Below are 20,475 nucleotides of genomic sequence, written 5' to 3' on the forward strand. Positions count from 1 at the left end.
ATCAGCAATGAAATTGAATCAGTAATCAAAAACTCCCAAAAAACGTAAGTCAGGATCAGACGGCTTCGCAGGTGAATTCTAGCAAACATTTAAAGAAGAGTTAATACCTATTCTTCTCAAACCATTCCAAAAACACAGAAGAGGAAGGAAAAATTCCAGATTCATTCTATGAGGCCAGTATCACCCTGATACCAAAACCAGATAAAATTAAAAACAGAACTACCCTACAATTCAAGAATTGCAATACTGGGTATTTACCCCCAAAATACAAAAACTCCAATTCAAAGGGATACATGTGCCTATATGTTTATTGCAGTATTATTCACAATAGCCAAGATATGGAAGAAGCCTAAGTGTCCATCGACAGATGAACGGATAAAGAAGAGATGGTATATATACATAATGGAATATTACTCAGCCATGAAAAAGAATGAAAATCTTGCCATTTGCAACAACATGGTTGGAGTTAGTATAACGCTAAGCGAAATAAGTCAGTCAAAGAAAGACAAACACCATAGAATCTCACTCACATGTAGAATTTTAGAGACAAAACAAATGAGCAAAGGAAAAGAGAGAGAGAGAGAGATACAAACCAAAAACAGACTCTTAATTATAGAGAACAAACTGCTGGTTACCAGAGGGGAGGTGAGTGGGGGAATGGGTGAAATAGGTGATGGGGATTAAAGAGCACACTTATCATGATGAAAAAAATAATAAAATAAAATAAAGAGGTCACATCTGAATGTCAACCCATACTCAGGGTTATGCCCTGAGAATAGCCGATGGTTGATAGCATATTCCTGATCTGGGCTCGGTATTTAAAATGGAGAAAATTGCATCTGTAACCCAAATGCATGTTTTTTCCGTGCCTGCATGTGGGTTATAGGTGCAATTCTAGTGGTGGCGAGAAACGAGCAACAAATACAAGACATTACTTTTCCAAAATGAATTATGACAGCCGCTGAAGTAAAGAACGCTCACCTGGGGTTTTGAAGTGAAGAATGATAATTTCAGAAAAGATCGTTTCTGTGATTTCAAGAAGATTGTTCAAGGGACATCTGGCAGCAAAATTTTCGGTCTCTTGAAAGACCTGAATCAATGACTTCAGGCCCAAACTATAAAAATCCTTAATGTTGAGAACAGGTTATCCAGCTCGGTGACGAAGGCCAAGCTCTGCTGCAAACGCTCTGTCCCTGAGAGCGGGACTCTTTTCCGTGGTAGGTGATTTCCTTCGCTCACTGGAGGAACAGACTGATGTCATGCTGTTGTTAGGCGTACTGCAAAACTCAAGCGCAAAAGTCGCAACAGAACATGAAGAAATTATTTCCAGGAATATATGCAGCCCAAGAATGGATTAGACACCATGCATTCAGGACTCCCTCCAAGAAGAAAATTCCATCTTTGAGCTTTCGAACAGGACAAGCCCATCAATACTGCAACTGCAGGGTGCTAAGAGGTGTCCTAAGGAGAAATCTCTCCACAGAGAAACCATTCGGCAAGGTCACCACACACTTGCCATTCTCAATGACCTATGTCTTCAAAGTAGGATGCTCTCAAAACAAGGAATAAGAAAATAACAAGTGGGGAGCCCCATCTATGCATCGATCCATTTACTTTCTAACCAGATACATATTTTTGGTGAAATATTATAAAAATAGTATCCTTGTCACTAACATGAAATATATTATTTAAAATATTAAACAAACGTTTTTATTTAAAATCGTGATGAATCTTTTAAGTTTTCCCGAAATTGCCTGAGTGTGCACCGCACATCATTAAACAGCTCATAAATGAAAAAATGTTCCAGGAACACACTCAGCTGCTCCTGCGAACGGCCTCTGGGGAGTCAGTGGGATTGAGGGCTTGTCTCCCGGCTTCTGTTAGCTTCTAGGCCCAGGGGACCCTGGGCGGGGGGGATGTGAAGCCATAGGCCCTGAGCCCCTTATGATCCCTTTACCTGTTCTGTTCCCTTTCTCTCCTGCTCCGCAGGTCTGAACAGGGATATCCAAACACTTAGGTCCAGATGGTGAATTTCCATCCAGATATGAAGAGACATTCACTAAAGGCCTGGAGAACAATAGCAACTATTGGCCAATGGAAAAGGTCCCTACGCAGTGACTTCCAGCGCCTGGAAGGCAGGAAGATTTTGCTGATGTTGCATGGCGTTTCTCAATTTTTTTGGCCTATATATCTCGGTAAGAAATATATATTTGTAAAGGCATGCACGTAATATATAATGTTAATATATATTTTTATATGTAAATATGAGATAGATAGATATATCTATAGATAGATATAGATATCTGTAGATATATAGATATATATATAATGGAAACAAGAATTTCCCAGATCAGTATTTTCCCTTCCCCTTTGAAATACACTCTGATAGGGACACCTGGGTGGCTCAGTTCAGTGGTAAGCATCTACCTTCGGCTCAGGTCATGATCCCAGGGTGCTGGGATCGAGCCTCACCTCGGGCTCCCTCCTCAGCGGGAAGCCTGCTTCTCCCTCTCCCCACTGCTCATGCTCTCTCTCTCTCTCAAATAAATAAATAAAATCTTAAAAAAAAAAAAAAGAAATACACTCAGATATTTTCTGTCATTTTCCATTCTGCTCTATTCTATTTCATTTTTAAAATGTTGCTCAAATGGAAAACAGGTGTGTGGTTTCCAGGGGTTACGAACAGGATGGCTGGGAGGAAGACAGAGGACCACAAAAAGAACACTGACTTCCGTGGCGAGGTGGAGTTCTGTATCCTGATTATGGCGGTTGTGGTCATACAAATATACACGTATGACGGGATTGCACACACACACACACGTGAAGGCACGCACGTGGTAATTTGAAATCTGAGTCAGGCCGCTAGTCTGCAGTAGTTCAATGTACCGTGTCAGTGTCAGTTTCCTGGTTTTGATTAAGGTGCTATCGTCAGGGAAGATGCTTCCGCGAGCAGGAAGCTGGGCGAGGGACACATGGAACCTCTCTGAAACGTTTTTGCGATTTCTTATGCTTGTCTAATTATTTCAAAGCAAAAATGTTTTATTTTTTATTATTGATTTTTTAAAAGATTTTATATATTTATTTTAGACAGAGAGAGCGCCAGCAGGGGGAGGAGCAGAGGGAGAGGGAGAAGGAAGGGGAAAGAATCTCAAACAGAGTCCAACCTCAGCCGGACTTGGGGCTCGATCTCATGACCCTGAGGTCATGACCTGAGCCAAAACCAAGAGTTGGACACTCAACCCACTGAGCCCCCCAGGAGCCCCCAAAACAAAACTGTTTTCAATGTTGCTCAGGATCCATTAAAAATGATATCATGAGGTCACAACCCATAGCTTAAACATGAAGCCCTAGTTCACCAGGGGTGGATGTTGGAGCAGGAAGCGGCTGTGGCCACATGAGCTTGTCTGTCCGAAGCGAGGCATCGGCCTGTGCAGACCTGTGGATTTGAGCTGGCTGGGAACTCTACAACCTCAACTCTCGCGGGCCCCCCACTCCCCGCGTGGTTCCATTTTCTTTGTGTGTCATCCTCTAAATGTCCCTACCCTGTCCCACCCCCATTTTTTTTTTTTTTTAAAGACACTTGCTCCTCATTCCACCACTCAGGCATTAGAGCGGTGTTTCGGAAAGTGTGGTCCTTGGCCCCTGCCTCACTGAAGGCCACAAATGCAGATTCCTGGTACTCACTGAAACTCACTTAGACTCTTCGGAAGTGGGGTTCAGAAACACACATTTTAAACAAGCTCGTCGGAGGTGTTTATGTGCACCGAAGTATTGGGAGGCTTGAGAAGTTTGCTGAAACCAGATACGTGACTATGTGGGACGTCAATTACAACACTGGAAGTGAATTTGAGTTACGAAGTTCCTCTGTTGTGAAGATAGGATTTCTGAGGGTAGCTTTCTTTCCAACTTATATGATCCTTGAGCAATAAAGTTTCCAATGTTGACATAAGCCAAGTTTCCTGCCTTTTATGACAAAAACAGTTAGTGACTCAGTTTCTCCAAACGTGAGGACAAAAATTCCAGTAATCTCCCTAGTTCACAGCACTTCCGTAGATAATGACCGTTTGTTCTCAGATGGAAGTAATTTCATTAGCATAAGTGGAGGCATATTTTATAAACACAGGCCCATGTGTTTCATATTCTTCTCATATTTATTTACACATTCTGTAAACACACGTATACACAGAGCCACATGGACATTTTTAGAGGAGCACATGGAACATTTTGCACATGTAAATACCACAGTCGATGCCTTGGGGGCTTTTTTTCTCAGGTGGCAAATCAGTTACCACTCAGAGGCTCTCAGTTATTACCTTTTCCCAAGTAAGAATGTACCCCGCAGTGGGGCGGCCTCTGGGTTTTCTCAACCTCCTTCCCTCCCTCAGGATGTCCTGGCCTCTAGACCTTCTAATATATTGGGAAACTGATGCATCCGGAAATGGTAACGATTTCTAGTAAGTCAGCACCATGGCGTTCCCATGTAGCATCTCCGAATGCACCCAGTCTTAAAGAAGAGTTTAATCAGTTTGACAGAGTGGCTACTTTTCGACAAGCAGATCGCATAGCTCCCCTCTATAAACACCAATGGTCTTGGACATACTTGGAGTCACGTTAAAGTGAGCTCATCCTGGAAAGTCAGGCCTGCACAGAGCTGGGTAGGGGAGCCCGTGGGATGGCAAAGGTGACAAAGGCACTCTTAGATTTTAAAATATTTTCTTTCGGGGTGCCTGGCTGGCTCATTCGGAAGAGCATGTAACTCTTGACCTTAGGGTTGTAAGTTTGAGCCCCACCACGGGTGTAGAGATTACTTAAAATGAATAAATAAATTAAAACTTAAAAAAAAAAGTAGTTTATCTCCACTGAGCCTCCCGCATGAGGCTGAAACAGACCCAAATGTTATCTCTTGCATTCGAAGCAATCAATGAACTACAACCCAGTGTCTCTTGAGCTAAATTTGATTCTTTACTAGGTACTAAATATAATGTGAGCAGGGAAAGTGTGTTAGGTCGAGATCGTGCTCCCCAACATTCTCTTGATTTAAATGGCATGTTTTGGTCCAGAGACGGTTGGGATCCTTTTCTCCTGCTCTGTTTAAATTTGTTAAGGTTTTTTTGTTTTGGTTTGGTTTGGTTTGGGTTTTTATTTTTTTCTGATAGTGAAAGTAAAAATAATAGCTCTCTCCTGCTGAGGAGAGATGTTATGTTGCACCAGGAACGTGCTGAGCTCTTTTACGTTCATCCCTACAAAAGGCCAATGGGGTTGGTATTCTTTTGTTGTTTTTTTTAAGATTTATTTTTTTATTTGTCAGAGAGAGAGAGACAGAGCACAAGCGGGGGAGTGGCAGGCACGGGGAGAGGTTGAAGCAGGACCCTGGGATCATGACCTGAGCCGAGGGCAGACGCCCAACCAACTGAGCCACCCAGGCACCCCTGGGGTTGGTTTTCTTGTCCTCATTTTACGGATGAAAAAATGGATGCTTAGAAAGAGCCAATAGCTTGCTCAAGATGAAACAGCTAATTAGCAGCTGAGCCAAGATGTGACACTAACGCCCGTGTGCTGGGTTGGATAGTGCCCCCCCCCCAAATTCATGTACTTCCCAGAACCTCAGAATGTTACCTTATTGGGAAATAGGGTCATCACAAACATGGTTAAGGGCATTAGGGGGTAGGATGGGCCCCTACTCCAATATGACTGGTGTCCATAAGAAACACAGAGCTCAGGGAGAATGCCACATGATGACAGAAGAGGCAGAGACGGGGGCGATGAGGACAGCTGGTAATGCCTGAGGCTCAGAGAGAGGCACGGACCAGATGCTCCCCAGAGCCTTCAGGGAGGGCATGGCCTACTGGCAACTTGCTTTCAGACTCCCGGCCTCTAACATGGTGAGACAGTACATTTTTGTTGTTTCAAGGCACCCATTGTGTAGTGCCTTATTACAGTGGCCCCGGGAAACTAATACAGCCCATGATATACCCTACAGCCTGTTTACTGTGATATTCTGGGAAATGAAGAAAAATTACGAAGTCCTCATGATCTCAAGTTCCAGAGCCAACCCCTGGGGATTGTTCCATTTCCAGGTTCCCTTCACTTCCTCCCCAAGGCCATTCCGTCCATTTCTACCTTTTAAAAATTGGTACCAGCGCTCCAGTGTATTTTCTTCTCTCTTGTTCGATTAGTTGGACTCTCTACAGGACGTGCTTTTGAAATAGCGAGAACACCTGTAACCCTCAGGATTCTTTGTTTTATCATCAACATTAACAATCTCGTCCTCATCATCATTTCAACTCACTGGGACAGGTCCTGTTGAGATGATGGTCTGACCCATTTTCGATTTGGAGCATTGGCACTGAAAATGGAAGAGCTGGCTATGCGTGAGATCCCCAGAAGATGGCAGTGTGCATCATAAAACCACACCAGTCACATGGCCACTTAGCCACCTGCCTGTGAATGCTGGTCGGTGGCAGGCGACAGGCCTTGGGCTCCGGGAAGAGCCTTTGTGAAGGATACTGGAAGCAGCAGTCACATGGCTAACTAGCCTGAGGCCACTTGGAGTGAATAGTTTCCAACTTTGCGAGGTCCTCTCTTCTTGTTAAAGAGAGAAATTGAAGGGCCACTCTAAGCCTTTCACCTGAAGAAACGTCCCGTTCAGACACTGGAGATTGTTGTCGCCCATATTTTGTTGTATCAACTATAATCTCTATTCCTGTCCCTTACCGATCTGAGGGTTTAAGGCAGGCATTTCGGTCCCTTATATATAGATCGTGCATAAAAGAAGGGAGGGCTGAGAAAGAATGAAGTAGAGAGAGCTTGGAAGGAGCGAGGAGACAGAACACTATAATGCTTACTAGCTGTGTGATTCTGGAGTACTCACTTAACTTCTCTGAGCCTAAGTAGCCTCTTGTTCTATTTGTTTTGCTTTGCTTTGTGTTGTTTTTCATGGGCATAATGTCTGTTCTGCTGGTCCTGCACTGTCATAGCTCAAATGAGAAATGACTACTAAAGCTATAAAATATTTTTATTTAGCAATTATTTTCATGAGTATGGTCTAGCAGTAATTCTCAAACATTATCTTGGATCAGAATCACCTGCAGAGCTTTTTTTTTTTTTTAAAGATTTTATTTATTTATTTGACAGAGAGAGACAGCCAGCGAGAGAGGGAACACAAGCAGGGGGAGTGGGAGAGGAAGAAGCAGGCTCCCAGTGGAGGAGCCTGATGTGGGGCTCGATCCCACAATGCCGGGATCACGCCCTGAGCCAAAGGCAGACGCTTAACGACTGCGCCACCCAGGCGCCCCACCTGCAGAGCTTATTAAACCATGGAATGCTGGGCCCTGCCCCAGAGTTTCTGATTCATTAAATCTGGGGTGAGCCAGAGAATTTGCAGCCCAGACAAATTCCGGGGCGATACCAAGCTGCTCGCAAGGAGGACATCTTGAGAGCCACCGGCTAGAGCAAGGGGAAGAGCATTTGGTACGCTGGGGGCCTTGTACATTTCTTGGAACTTCCTAGGCTACTGCTTAATGCAAAATTAAAGAAATTCTTTTCAAAACATTAGGAAATGCTGTCCTTTTTATCCTGTGCGTGTGTGTGGTCAGTGCCTGGATGTAGTCAGAGGTGTAACTGTCTGCCTGTGTCACTTCTGCCAGTCTAGAGTTTGCAGGAGCAAGTGTTTTCTGCCTGACGGTAACTGCAACCGCCCACTCACCACGGATGCCACCACGAGCTGGTGGCTGCCACATGCACAGTGGGATGGATCCACGTGGCCCAGGGAATTCCCTCAGAGGCCAGAAAGGAAGCTCAGGGGGGACGGGGATGTGTCTTGGGAATGCTTCAAGAAGTGGCTGGCAGTGTTTGGGTCACTGATGGCTTTCCAGCCCCTTGCCCTGCTCTATTTTTGCCATAGTGTAAAATGCCTTCTAATTATAGTTTTCTCTTGTTTATTTCTTGTTTACTCGCTTTGTCTCTGCCCCCAAATGTAAGGAACAGCAGTTTTGTCTACTTCAGGATGTCCCAAGAGCAGTGGTTGGTGAATAACACGTGCACAAACATTGCACTGAATGAGGGGAAGATAAATGCTGGCCATTCCCGGCCTTTCCCAGCCGCTCGTGATTCCTCAAAGCACGCACGAGTGTACTTACCACCTCCCAGAATGATGGGAGGCCTGCAGCACTGTCTTAGGGAACCACACACGAACCATAATGAACTATAAACCCCAGGTACTCAGTTCACTCTTAGAGCATAAGGTGGGCTTTGCTGTGTTTAGATTTTATGACAGGGCTCCCACATTTTCTGTACTTTATGGATGCTGAGGTCAAGACTGGGTAGGTATCCTCGCCAGTCTGATACTCTGTTTTTTCAGATCCTGCAACTCGTGACTTGGGTTTTTTTTTTTTTTTAATGATTTTTTATTATATTATGTTAGTCACCATACAGTACATCCCCGGTTTCCGATGTAAGGTTCGATGATTCATTAGTTGCGTATAACACCCAGTGCACCATGCAATACGTGCCCTCCTTACTGCCCATCACCAGCCTATCCCATTCCCCCACCCCCCTCCCCTCTGAAGCCCTCAGTTTGTTTCTCAGAGTCCATAGTCTCTCATGCTTCATTCCCCCTTCTGATTACCCCCCCTTTCTTTATCCCTTTCTTCCCCTACCGATCTTCCTAGTTCTTATGTTCCATAGATGAGAGAAACCGTATGAAAATTGTCTTTCTCTGCTTGACTTATTTCACTTAGCATTATCTCCTCCAGTGCTGTCCATGTTGTAGCAAATGTTGAGAACTCGTTCTTTCTGATAGCTGAGTAATATTCCATCGTATATATGGACCACAACTTCTTAATCCAGTCATCTGTTGAAGGGCATCTCGGCTCCTTGCACGATTTAGCTATTGTGGACATTGCTGCTATGAATATTGGGGTGCATATGGCCCTTCTCTTCACTACGTCTGTATCTTTGGGGTAAACACCCAGTAGTGCAATGGCTGGATCATAGGGTAGCTCAATTTTTAACTTTTTAAGGGACCTCCACACTGTTTTCCAGAGTGGCTGTACCAACTTGCATTCCCACCAACAATGTAGGAGGGATCCCCTTTCTCCACATCCTCTCCAACAATTGTTGTTTCTTGCCTTGTCTATTTTTGCCATTCTAAGTGGCATAAGGTGGTATCTCAGTGTGGTTTTGATTTGAATTTCCTTGATGGCTAATGATTTTGAACATTTTTTCATGTGTCTGTTAGCCATTTGTATGTCTTCATTGGAAAAGTGTCTGTTCATATCTTCTGCCCATTTTTTGATTTGTTTATTTGTTTCTCGTGTATTGAGTTTGAGAAGTTCTTTGTAGATCTTGGATACCAGTCCTTTATCTGTAGTGTCATTTGCAAATATATTCTCCCATTCCGTGGGCTGCCTCTTAGTTTTTCTGACTGTTTCCTTGGATGTGCAGAAACTTTTAATCTTGATGAAGTCCCATAAGTTCATTTTATCTTTTGTTTCTCTTGCCTTTGGGGATGTGTCATGAAAAAGGTTGCTTTGGCCGATGTCGTAGAGGTTGTTGCCTATGTTCTCCTCTAGAATTTTGATGGATTCCTGTCTCACATCGAGGTCTTTCATCCATTTGGAGTTTATTTTTGTGTATGGTGTGAGATAGTGGTCAAGTTTCATTCTCTTGCATGTAGCTGTCCAATTTTCCCAGCACCACTTATTGAAGAGACTGTCTTTTTCCCACCGGATGTTTTTTCCTGCTTTATCAAATATTAGTTGCCCAAAGAGCCGAGGGTCCATTTCTGGGCTCTCTATTCTGTTCCATTGGTCTATGTGTCTGTTTTTGTGCCAGTACCATGCTGTCTTTGTGATCACAGCTTTGTAGTACAGCTCGAAATCCGGCATTGTGATGCCCCCAGCTTTGTTTTTCCTTTTCAACAGTTCCTTGGAGATTCGGGGCCATATCATTGGATTCAAATGGAAAGTTATCATTCCCATTTTATAGATAAGGACAATGAGCCTCAGAAGGGAAAAATACCCTGTCATCAGCCATTTGGGTAGAAGATGATGGAGTAAAAGATTTTGAACCCAAATCTGTTTGGTCCCAAAGACCATTCTCTTTCCACTATATTATGAGGCTCCTGAAAAAAGGTTAAGCTTAGGTAAAGCCCCGAAAAGCCAGTGTGTATTGTACTGGTCAACATTTCTTTTAATAACTTACAGTTCTTTAGTCTTCCTTCATAGTCATAAATAATGCACTTAAGGAGAGCTGTAAGGACGATGTTGAAGGAGCCCTGAGTACCGAACGAACCACAAATGGCTGTTTTCAGGTTATCAAATTTTAATAACATTATTCTTTTGCAATGCTGCAACTAGCCTTTTAAAGAGAACGTTCCAAGAACTCCTTATGTGATTATAAAATAATAAAGCTCTTTTCACAGAGTGATCAACAAAAGCCAGTCCCTCCTTGTGGCAACACTCAGAATGCCCTGAAATTTTTTAAAATCCTAAGCAAGTAATCTTCAAGCTGGAGTAGATAAAGCATAAAGTAAGCACAAGGGGGGAACTAAACAGAACGTGATCGAAATTAATCTGGTACATAGTAACGACACTCTTGATCGTATCTCTGAATGGTGATGGTTTGGAGGGTGATTTCTCAAGGAACCGTGACGGGACTGCCTTCTACACATGACCAAGTTGAATCTTCGGGGTTTTCTCTTCTTTAGTGGTCTGACATCACTGTTGAAAGTTTCCCCTTATTGTGGGTTGTTTAATCCGAAATGCACACACTTGCACAGCACCAAGTAGAAGTTTAGTAAATGTGGAACAAATAAATGATACTGAAAGATGAACATCTTTGTATAATTTTATCAGACAGTTGGGTAACCACTGTGCTAAACACCGGGATAAAAATAAAGCAGTGGGGCGCCTGGGTGGCTCAGTCTGTTGGGCGTCATGGTCGCAGGTGCTGGGATCCAGCCCTGCCTCGGGCTGCCTGCTCAGCGGGGAGTCTTCTTCCCCTCTCGCTTTGCCCCTCCCCCAGGCTTCTGCGTGCGCACTCTCTCTTTCTCCCAAATAAATAAATAGAATCTTCAAAAAAAAAAAAAAGCAGTGTTAGACACATTTCTGGTTGCTCACATTGGATGTCTCAAAATGAAATTTATGTGATCTGATACTGTTTGGAAGATGATATATAAACAGACCAGAAACAGTTTTGACGTTCATGAGATTTTTTGACGCTACAGCATTAAGAGCAGTAAAAATGTGAGTATGTCAGTTTAGATGTCCTCATTTATACACAATGGGTAGAAAATACTATTTCCACAGTAGAAACAGCCACTCTCTAATAACTGGCTTTTTTCAATTGTAACAAGTTGTAACAAGACACGACAGAGGCACACAGGTGGCTGCGCCAGAGGTTTACATTTATAAAGAATGGCGTAAACTGGGGGCGCCTGGGTGGCTCAGTTGGTTAAGCGTCTGACTCTTGATTTCGGCTTAGGTCATGATCTCGGGGTCTTGAGATGGAGCCCTGAGTCAGGCTGGGTGCTGGGCGTGGAGTCTGCTTAAGATTCTCCCTCTCCCTCGCCCTCTTCTCTTCCCCCTTCTTGATGCATTCCCTCTCTCTCTCAAAAAAAAAAAAAAAAAAAAAGAATGGGGTAAACTGGTTATATGGGGATTCTAATGACCAACTTCACTTAATTAAGGATCTTGATGAGAATCAAATATATACGCTGTCCCATGATACCTGTGATGTGAGGCGCCACCTTGTTTAAGAGGAAACCTGTTTGCTAGAATCTCCTCCCTCTGTGGTTCTAGGTTAGAGTTGCCCAAAAGAGGAATTTGTGTGAGGAAGTGAAGCAACAGCCATAAATTTTGGAAAGTCATGGCAGTTAGACGCAGTGACAGACATTCTTACAGGTGCTAAAAGGTTCCAGGTTGTTCTGTCTCCTGTACTCCATATCTCACTCTTCTTCCTGATTTCTGGCCCTGCTGACCAATGGCAACCCCCAAGCCCATCACCAGATGCCCAGCTGTGGAGCCCCAAAGACAACAGTTTCTCCGCCAGCTGCTTCTTGGTGGTCCCACCTGGGGGACTGGATGTGCTTGGCCTCTGGGACTGATGATGCTGATTCCGGTGATCCCTCAGTCCTCCTTTTAATCCTTCACTTCTCAACACCTTCCGCCATTTTGTAAGGTCTACTTCCTATAACAGATCCTGTCTTTTATAACTCAAGGTGGTTCTGTTTTCCCAATTGGACCCTGAAAGAAACAGTAACAATTTAATTGTAATAGCTTTGTTGTTTGAAACTGAATACATACTCATAATTTTAAAAATCGAGCAATACATAAAAGTATAAGGAAGAAAGCCAAGAAATAACCCTAAATACCATTTACTTAGTCTCACTAAACAGAAATAGATTCAGTGTTAATTTTCCACAGATTTACCTTTGGGGTTATACCCATCCACAGAAAGACGGAGAAAACAGTTGTAATGGATCTGGGTAAATAATTAAGTTTCATGCCATTGCCACCCTGAGTTCTATTTGTGGGTTATTTCTTGAATTAAAAAATAGAAGTGTTTATTTCCCATTCCCCAGGCCTGATTCATAAGCATATATGTTAAAGAAAATTTTAAGTGGCATTTTCCCCTCATTTTAATTAGGGTCCGTATAAAATATTTTTGCTCCAAGTATAACTATAGCTGCAAACACCATCCTTCCTCAACCCAAAGAAGCAGAATTGAGTGTAATTTGTGGCACACTCCATTTCTAACTTGAGTATCATTGCATTTTTTCCCAGAAGAGCAATCTCTTGGGAAAAGAGGCAGGGTACTTTGGGTAAGATGTCATAGCAACAGCTTAAATGGAGAAAAGATTGTGGAAATATATCTTCCCACACTTTCCAAGCCCAGACTTATGCTCCATTCATGCTTTTAACCACGAAAGGCCCAAATACAGCATGAGAAACTGAAATCATTTCTTTTTCTTTTTTTTTTAAGCATCCCTTAATTTCCCCTCCTGAAAACATGTTGCAAGAGGAAAGTTTGGCCCTTTGCCCTTTGCCATAGATAGATCTCAGGATCTTCCAACTCTGCAAACCCTCCAGCATGTGCCACAGGATGGAACAATGGAAATGAGCTCAGCTGTGGTTGCTGGACAAGTGGCCAGGCCCACTCACTAGCTTGGCGGCTCCCTCCTGCAGACCAGCCTCCCAGAACAGAGGACTGGAGGCTGTGCCCAGGCATAAGTGTCAAGTTACTGCACCATTTGAAACAGCTCAAAGCTCAAATATTGACTCTGCAACCGCCAGGAGTAACGCAGTCATGCATTTGACTTCCAGTCTGACGACCCACAGGGGAGCTGCCGTTCTGACACACGTGATCTTGGCTAAACTACCCAACCTCTCCGTGGTACAAGGTGAAGATCAAAATGACATGGTGCCTGAAAGCGTTTGGGGAATTATAGAGTGCCGTAGGCATGCGGTGTATCACGGCGATCCAAGTGACTGGGGGGGGTGTGTGTGTTCACTCCAAAGCATTTCCCAAACTTCCCACAAGTTCTCGGGGCTCTGTAGTCTCAGGGTCATCCCTGGCTTCAACCTTCTGCTTTCTCTGAGTCCCATTTCTGGATCACCTCAGGTTCGCTACTTGCTGTCCCTGCGCTAAAATGTGGCAACCCAGATGTGGAATTCGGGTCCTTTCCTCAGCATCCCCCCAAAACATCACACAAGGCCTGTGCTTATAGCAGACTTCGCTCAAGTTTGTAAGGAAGCAGAGTGGGTTTACAGAAACTCCAAAAGCCATAAAACTGAGTCACTGAGTGCAGTTTCCCTCCCTGCTCTTTGATCTATTTCCCACTGAAAACCAACATTGCCTACACTCCCCCTTGCCTCTTGCTACACTCCCTAACAGGCCACCTCCTGAATAGTTAACAGTGCTCCCTGCACTTGGTCCAAGCAAGCTGCTATCACCAGGTGTCTCCCTTTCTTCTTCTCCACCCACCTCCCCCTACAGGGGAAAGGGAGTAATAAAGAAATTTTATCTTCTCCTGGAGGATAAACTGTGTTACCGTCACTCCTCCCCCTTAGAAGACAGAAGTAGCTATAGTTCATTTGCATTTAACCATTTTTTCCAATTGTTCATTCATTCAACAAGTATTGACGTCCATCAAGGTGCCAGGTCCTGTTCTAGATGCTGAGATGAAGCTACCACAGACAAGAACCCTGCCATTGTATTCTAGAGACAGGGGGTGGGAAAGACAATAAACAAATGCACAATTAAGATGAATATATATCCAAGTGTGAGAAGGAGAGAAAGATAAAGCAGGATAGGGCAATATGGAGAAAGGACGGGGGAAGGTAGCTTGCAATTTTACACTAAGCAGCCATGGAAGGCCTCTTTGAGAAGGGGCTATTTAGCATAGACCCACAACATGCTGGAGAGTGGGTCATGAGACTGCGGAAGGGGGGAGAGGTTGCAGGCAGAGAAAGAGCCTGTGCAAAGAGCCTATGCAAAGGCCCTGAGGCAGCTTGTGATCACATCTGTACTCTGTCTTCATGAAAGAGAAGATTTCACTTTTAGTTTAGCTCAATGTTAAGAGTTCTTTTAGGGTCGCAGAAATTCCTCAAATTTATCCTTACCTTCCTTTTGTATTTCCTGTCGGTTCTACCTCCTAAATATATCTTGAATCCATCCCTTCCTCTCCATCTGACCTACCATCGCACTTGTTTGTGCCTTCATGAGCTCTCCCCTGGATTACAGACACAGCTTCCTAACTGAAGAGTCCAGCCCCCTTCAGTTCCCATCAGAGCAATTCCTAATTCCAATACGAACGAACGCACTGTTCTGCTGCATTCAATAGCTCAATCAACCCCATCCAGCCCACACACTTAGAACAAAATTCTGCCTCCTCAGCGTGGCTGCAGCAAAGATGAGTGCAGTGCCCGCACTCATATCCGCTAGCACTGGCTGTTCCCGCTTACGCCCAGAGCCTGCTCCTGGAAGCCCCTGCGGCTCTTCACTTGAGGGATTTCTTCGTTGTGAGCGATGGGCCATAAGCGCCAGGAGATGAGTGCTCTTAAGGAACAGCCCTCAGTCAGTGATAAATGGGAATTGAAGGATAAATTCTCCATCTAGCTGGCCCCTGTAGAGAAGTGGGAGAAGAGGGAAAGAGTAACTTCGAGGTACTTTCCATAGCATCTCCCAGATTTTCCCAATGGGATTGATTCCAATTGCTCACAGAAGCAATCTGCTCCATAACGCACGTTATTTTTGCTTCCTTCCTTTCCCAGTCTTGCTTCCCCATTCCTCCACCACCAATGCTTCCTAGACTCACCCCCCCAATAAACTACCTGTATTCAAATTTCTGTCCATCTGTTATTTTTGTAAATTGAATTGTGTTTCCCAAATGATATGGTGAATTCCTAACCCCCAGGTACCTGTGTATGTGACCCTATTTCTTGATGGATGTAATTAAGTGAAGATGAGATCCCACTTGATTAGGGTGGGCCCTAATCCATCCAATATGACATGTGTTCTTTTAAGACGAGAGGAGAAGGCCATGTGATGACAAGGGCAGAGATCAGAGGGATACTCCTACAAGGCAAGGAGCTCCAAGGATTGCCAGCAGCACCACAAGCTAAGAGCAAAGCAGGGAACAGATTCTCCCATAGAGCCGTCAAAGAGAGCATGCCAACACGTTGGTTTTAGTAAGTTTCTATTGTTTTAAGCCCCCTAGTCTGTGGGACTTGGTTACGGCAGCCCTAGGAAATTGACGCAGCTATCTATTGCTATGGGTAACTACTGCCTCAAAGCTTATGACAAAAGCAACAGCCATTTTAGATCCGGGATTTGGGAAAGAGCTCAGTAAAGTCTTCTGTCCCATATGCCGTTGACTAAAGTTACTCACTGGGATTCACCTAACAACTGGCCAAGCCCAGAGTACCTGAGACAGCTTCGTTCCTGTGTCTGGGACTTTGGAGGGGTTTCAGGGATGGCTAGAAGGTTGGACTCAGCTGGGACTGTTGTTCAGGGGCCTCTAGGTGGTCTCTCTCACATGGCAGGTATAGGGCTGGCAGCTCAGGGCTCCCGAAGAGAGGATGTCCCATGAGACTCAGGCAGAAGCTGCCAGGCTTCCTGCGACTTAGTCTCAGAAGTCCTGGAAGGTCACAGGGGAATAAACAAACACACGAAAAGCAGAATCAGACCTATAAATACAGAGAACAAACTGATGGTTGCCAGAGGGGAACGAGCTGGGGAGATGGGCAAAATGGGTAAAGGGAAGTAGGAGATACAGGCTTCGAGGTGTAAGATGAACAAGTCACAGGGATGAAAGGCACAGCATGGGGAATATAGTCAATGGTATTGTAACAGCCTTGTATGGTGACCGTTGGTAGCTACACTTGTGAGCAGAGCACAACGTATCGACTTGTGATATCACTATGTTGTATGCCTGAAACTAATGTAACATTGTGTGTCAACCATACTGAAATAAAAAAAAAATTTTTTTTAATGGCCTTTCTACCACATTCTATTGGTCAAGCTGGTCACTAAATTCAGTCTAGATTTAAAGCATTGGGAATAAGACTCCACTTGTCTCGGGGGGAGAAGTAGCAAAGAGTGACACTATCCCTCATCCCCCTCACCTTGTCTCAGGGTCGGCTGCTGGGGGAACCCAACCGAAGACAGCAGCCTACAAGGGCCTTGCCCCTGACTGTCTCCAGGGGCGTCTCTTGCCCTGACGTTCACCTTTGCTACCTGATATGCCAAATTCCTCCCTGTTTTCTAACACCCCAGGTTCTGTCTGGCTTCCATGCCTTCGGGTACTGCATTTTTTTAGGCACAAAGTAAAAAATATATATACACAATTGATGTTCATACTCTTCTCTGCCTAGAATGTCCTTCCCCCTGATCTCTGCTCACTGGGCAGGTGGACTCATCCTTCAAGACCTAGACTATTGGAAGGCTCCATCTTCTCTAGCCCAGCAAGGTCACCTGCCTCTCCCCTGCCCTCTGTCTCAACTGCTGGGTAAATGTCTGTTTGCTTGTCATTAAGTTCCTCAGGAGAGGGGACTGTTCTGTTCCCTATCTCTGTATGCTCACGTCTGTTGATGGACAAATGGTCTCTGGCCCTAAAAACCCCAAGGAAAAAAAATCAATTAAGCAGACTGTTGAACTTTTACATCAGTGTTCTGCTATTTCTTGAGTGATCTTCTTAATGTCAACCAGCTCAGTGTAGGAGCTGGTCCTCAAGCTGTCATGGGGAAGAGGGACATAGGTGAGAAGACAATCAAATATAGCTATTTGATTTAAAATGGCGGGGCAGGTTACCAGAGGGGAGGAGGGTGGGCGAATGGTTTAAGCAGTGCTGGGGATTAAGGAGGGCACTCGTCGTGGGGAGCACCAGGTGAAGTATGGAAGTGTTGTATCACTACATTATACACCTGAAACTAATATTACACTGTATGTTTACTGGAATTAAAAGGTTTAAAAATAAAAATAAAATGATAGGGCAGTATACGTGCTTGATTGTCTCTGCACCACCATGTAACTCTCCTTTTCCTTAATAGGCTTCGTTGATATCTTAATAGAGTTGATCTCTTTCCTGTCCCAGGTCCTGTTCTTGCAGCTTTTAAAAGAAGTTACAAGTGCTCCCAACAGGGGAGCTTTTGTTCATAGACTCTGTCAGAGTTCTACTGAATATAAGCTGGAATAAAGCATGAAGTCAGTGCAGGGGTCGGTCAAATCTTTCTACAAAGGGACCATCAGTAAATATTTTAGACTTTGTGGGCCAAGAATTAGGATATTATGTATAGATGCTTATATAACCAATTTAAAGGTAACCTTTGAAATATTTTTAAACACGTCCTTGAGCTGGCAGACGGTGGGCCAGATCTGGACCACGGGCCGTGGTTTGCCAACCCAGGGTGTAGCAGACGGAGAGCAAGATTGGAGGCAAGGAGAGCTGGTCTCAAGCCGTACCTTGTCTCACGTGACCTCCGGCAGCCTCCTCCAGTGCAGAAGGGCCCGCAGAGATTCTACATGTGAAGGGCCTGCTGCTGAGAGGACGGGAGCAGAGTTAGGGATCCTGGCTAACCTCCTGTGTTCCAGAGCCAGAGGGAGCTCCGGATACTTGATCCTCGTGGAGCGATAAGAAAGGAACACGCTTAGAGTATTGGACTCCCAGTGAACAAACTGTGAGCTCAAGGCCCGCTCCCAACACCACATTGATGGCCTAGTGATGCTGGACCATGAATAACACGAAGGGACCTGTGTGGTGGACCTCAAGCCAATGCAGAGAGTGGCTCCAACCAGAGGCCCCTGCCCAACACCCCATCCGTTTGCGTGAGTGTCCAAACCAACATGTCTCTCACCGTCAGGGTTCCAGTTCCTCACACTCAAGTCCCATTATCTAGGAATGCAATAAGCCCAAGGGTTCTCAGCCAAGGGCTACAGTGTGTTCCGAGGGCATCTGAAAATGTACCAAGTTGTTTCCGGTCAGCCCATTGGCCCTTAGGGAAGGGCATTTGCCAGAGAGGGCACGGGTTCTGCAATTCCTGGAACCGACCCACCTGATGAAGACATGTCCTGACCAAATGCCATCAGTGTCTCCATTGAGAAACATGGCTACTGAGGCACTCTGGTGTCCCTGGGCTATTGGAATGGGGATAGGAAGGACATCCTTCCCCTCCCCTTCCTCATCTACCCTCAAAGGTGCTTGCAAGAATCAAGAGCTAATGGGGCACCTGGGTGGCAACTGTCTTCGGCTTGGGTCATGGTCTCAGGGTCCTGGGGTTGAGCCCCACGCTAGACTCCCCACTCAGCTTGTCCCTTTCCCTGTGCTCCTTGCCCTGCTCATTCTCTTTCTCTCAAATGGATAAATAAAATCCTTTAAAAATTATTAAGAATCAAGAAATAAGGCATACGAAAGTCTTTTGTAGACTGTCAAATATTAAAAATCTATCAATCATTGTTACTGTTACAGATAAGTGTCCTCAGGTGGCTTTTAAATGAGATGCCCTTTTGGAAAAGTAAACGAGATATTCCTTGTATGCAGCAAAGGGGACAAGTCTGAAGGTACAGCTCAAGGACTTCCCATGTGTGTCTATACTTTGCTATCACCCAGATCAAAGTACAAGATGTTCCCCCCACCCCAGAAAGTTCCCCCATGTCCCTTTCTAGTGAACACCCCCTCCCAGAGGCAACCACTGTTCTGAATCCCACAGATTGGTTTTGCATATTCTTGAAGTTCCTATAATCATACCATATATGCTCTGTTGTGCCTTCTTTTGAGATTCGGCCATATTATTGCTTCAATCAGCAGTTTATCCCTTTTTAATTGTTTAAAGATTTTATTGATTTATTTGAGAGAGAGAGCACAGAGGGAGAATGAGAGGGAGAAGCAGATTCCCCACTGAGCAGGGAGCCCAAAGCAGGGCCCAGTCCCAGAACCCTGGAATCATGACCCGAACCGAAGGCAGATGCCCAACCAACTGAGCCACCCAGGTGCCACAGTTTATCCCTTTTTATGGCTGTGTCATGACATACATCTTTTTGGGGTTGAAAGGAATTTTTCCCCCTCACACTTACAGCAGAAGCGACAAAAAAATCATTTCATTCCCCACATGACTTCTGATCCTGGTCTCTTTACCAGCCTCACTCCCATGCTTGGGGAATTACAAAGTCAATTAGCTTTCAGCTGCTTTGGGTTCAGACCAGACTGTCGTCTCTAACAAGGGCAAGGTCTTAGAGGGGAAAAGGATCTGTTAGCTTAACATTCATTCATCTGCTTATCTGACCTTCCAATCAAAATTTGGTTGTTTCATAATTAACTGTTTTACTTACATAGAAATAAGAAAGACAGACTACTCTCTCAACTTGGGAACATGGCACTTTAAGACAAAAAATACACATTCTGCAAACAAGACGTGGGGAGCAGAATGGAAAACTCCACTGAGTGCTTTCCTGGCTTCTTGCCATTCTGTGAATACTTAATGATATATATATTTTTAAAGCCAACTGTTCTCACATTGAGGCCAATTTTTCTTTTGCTAATAGGGTCTTTTCTTGTCTTTGATCCAAAACAAATTGAGAATCTAGGAAGATATATTCTATCCACACTTCTATTTCACCAATAATCCGTTCCATTTCCACTAATGACAATCATTCATATATCTTTAAATATTAATATTGGTGCTGAAGAATGCAAGGCAACTGTAACACTCAGAGCCCAAATTGAGTAAGAATTCCTGCAGAGATGCAGGTGAGGTGGGGTTTTATCAAATTGGTCAGTTGGTCTGGTAATGCCCATTGCTGGAGGTGATGTGCCCCTCAAGGAAATGAATGAGCCCATAGGGAACAGTGTCTGTCAACAGTCTGTGGGTTTAGGTTTATGGTGTCCAACACATTTTCTGAAACTGTCAATGGTGCCATATTAAGTTGAATCTGGACTCCCTTAGAAGCTGAAAAGGAACTCCCCATCCCTTCTTCTTG

At 44.5% G+C, this 20,475-nt stretch overlaps 1 long non-coding RNA gene across 1 annotated transcript in view; it reads right to left on the minus strand.

Annotated features, from left to right (window-relative positions):
- Positions 1-10,838: 10,838 nt before the first annotated feature.
- LOC130542351 (uncharacterized) overlaps positions 10,839-20,475 on the minus strand; it is a 37,506-nt gene continuing 27,869 nt past the window's right edge. The window contains exon 3 of the long non-coding RNA XR_008956844.1: positions 10,839-12,245. This is a non-coding gene — a long non-coding RNA (uncharacterized LOC130542351). The remainder of the gene's footprint in view (positions 12,246-20,475) is intronic.

Source organism: Ursus arctos, unplaced genomic scaffold (assembly GCF_023065955.2).
Source record: "Ursus arctos isolate Adak ecotype North America unplaced genomic scaffold, UrsArc2.0 scaffold_33, whole genome shotgun sequence".
Classification (NCBI taxonomy): Eukaryota; Metazoa; Chordata; class Mammalia; order Carnivora; family Ursidae; genus Ursus; species Ursus arctos.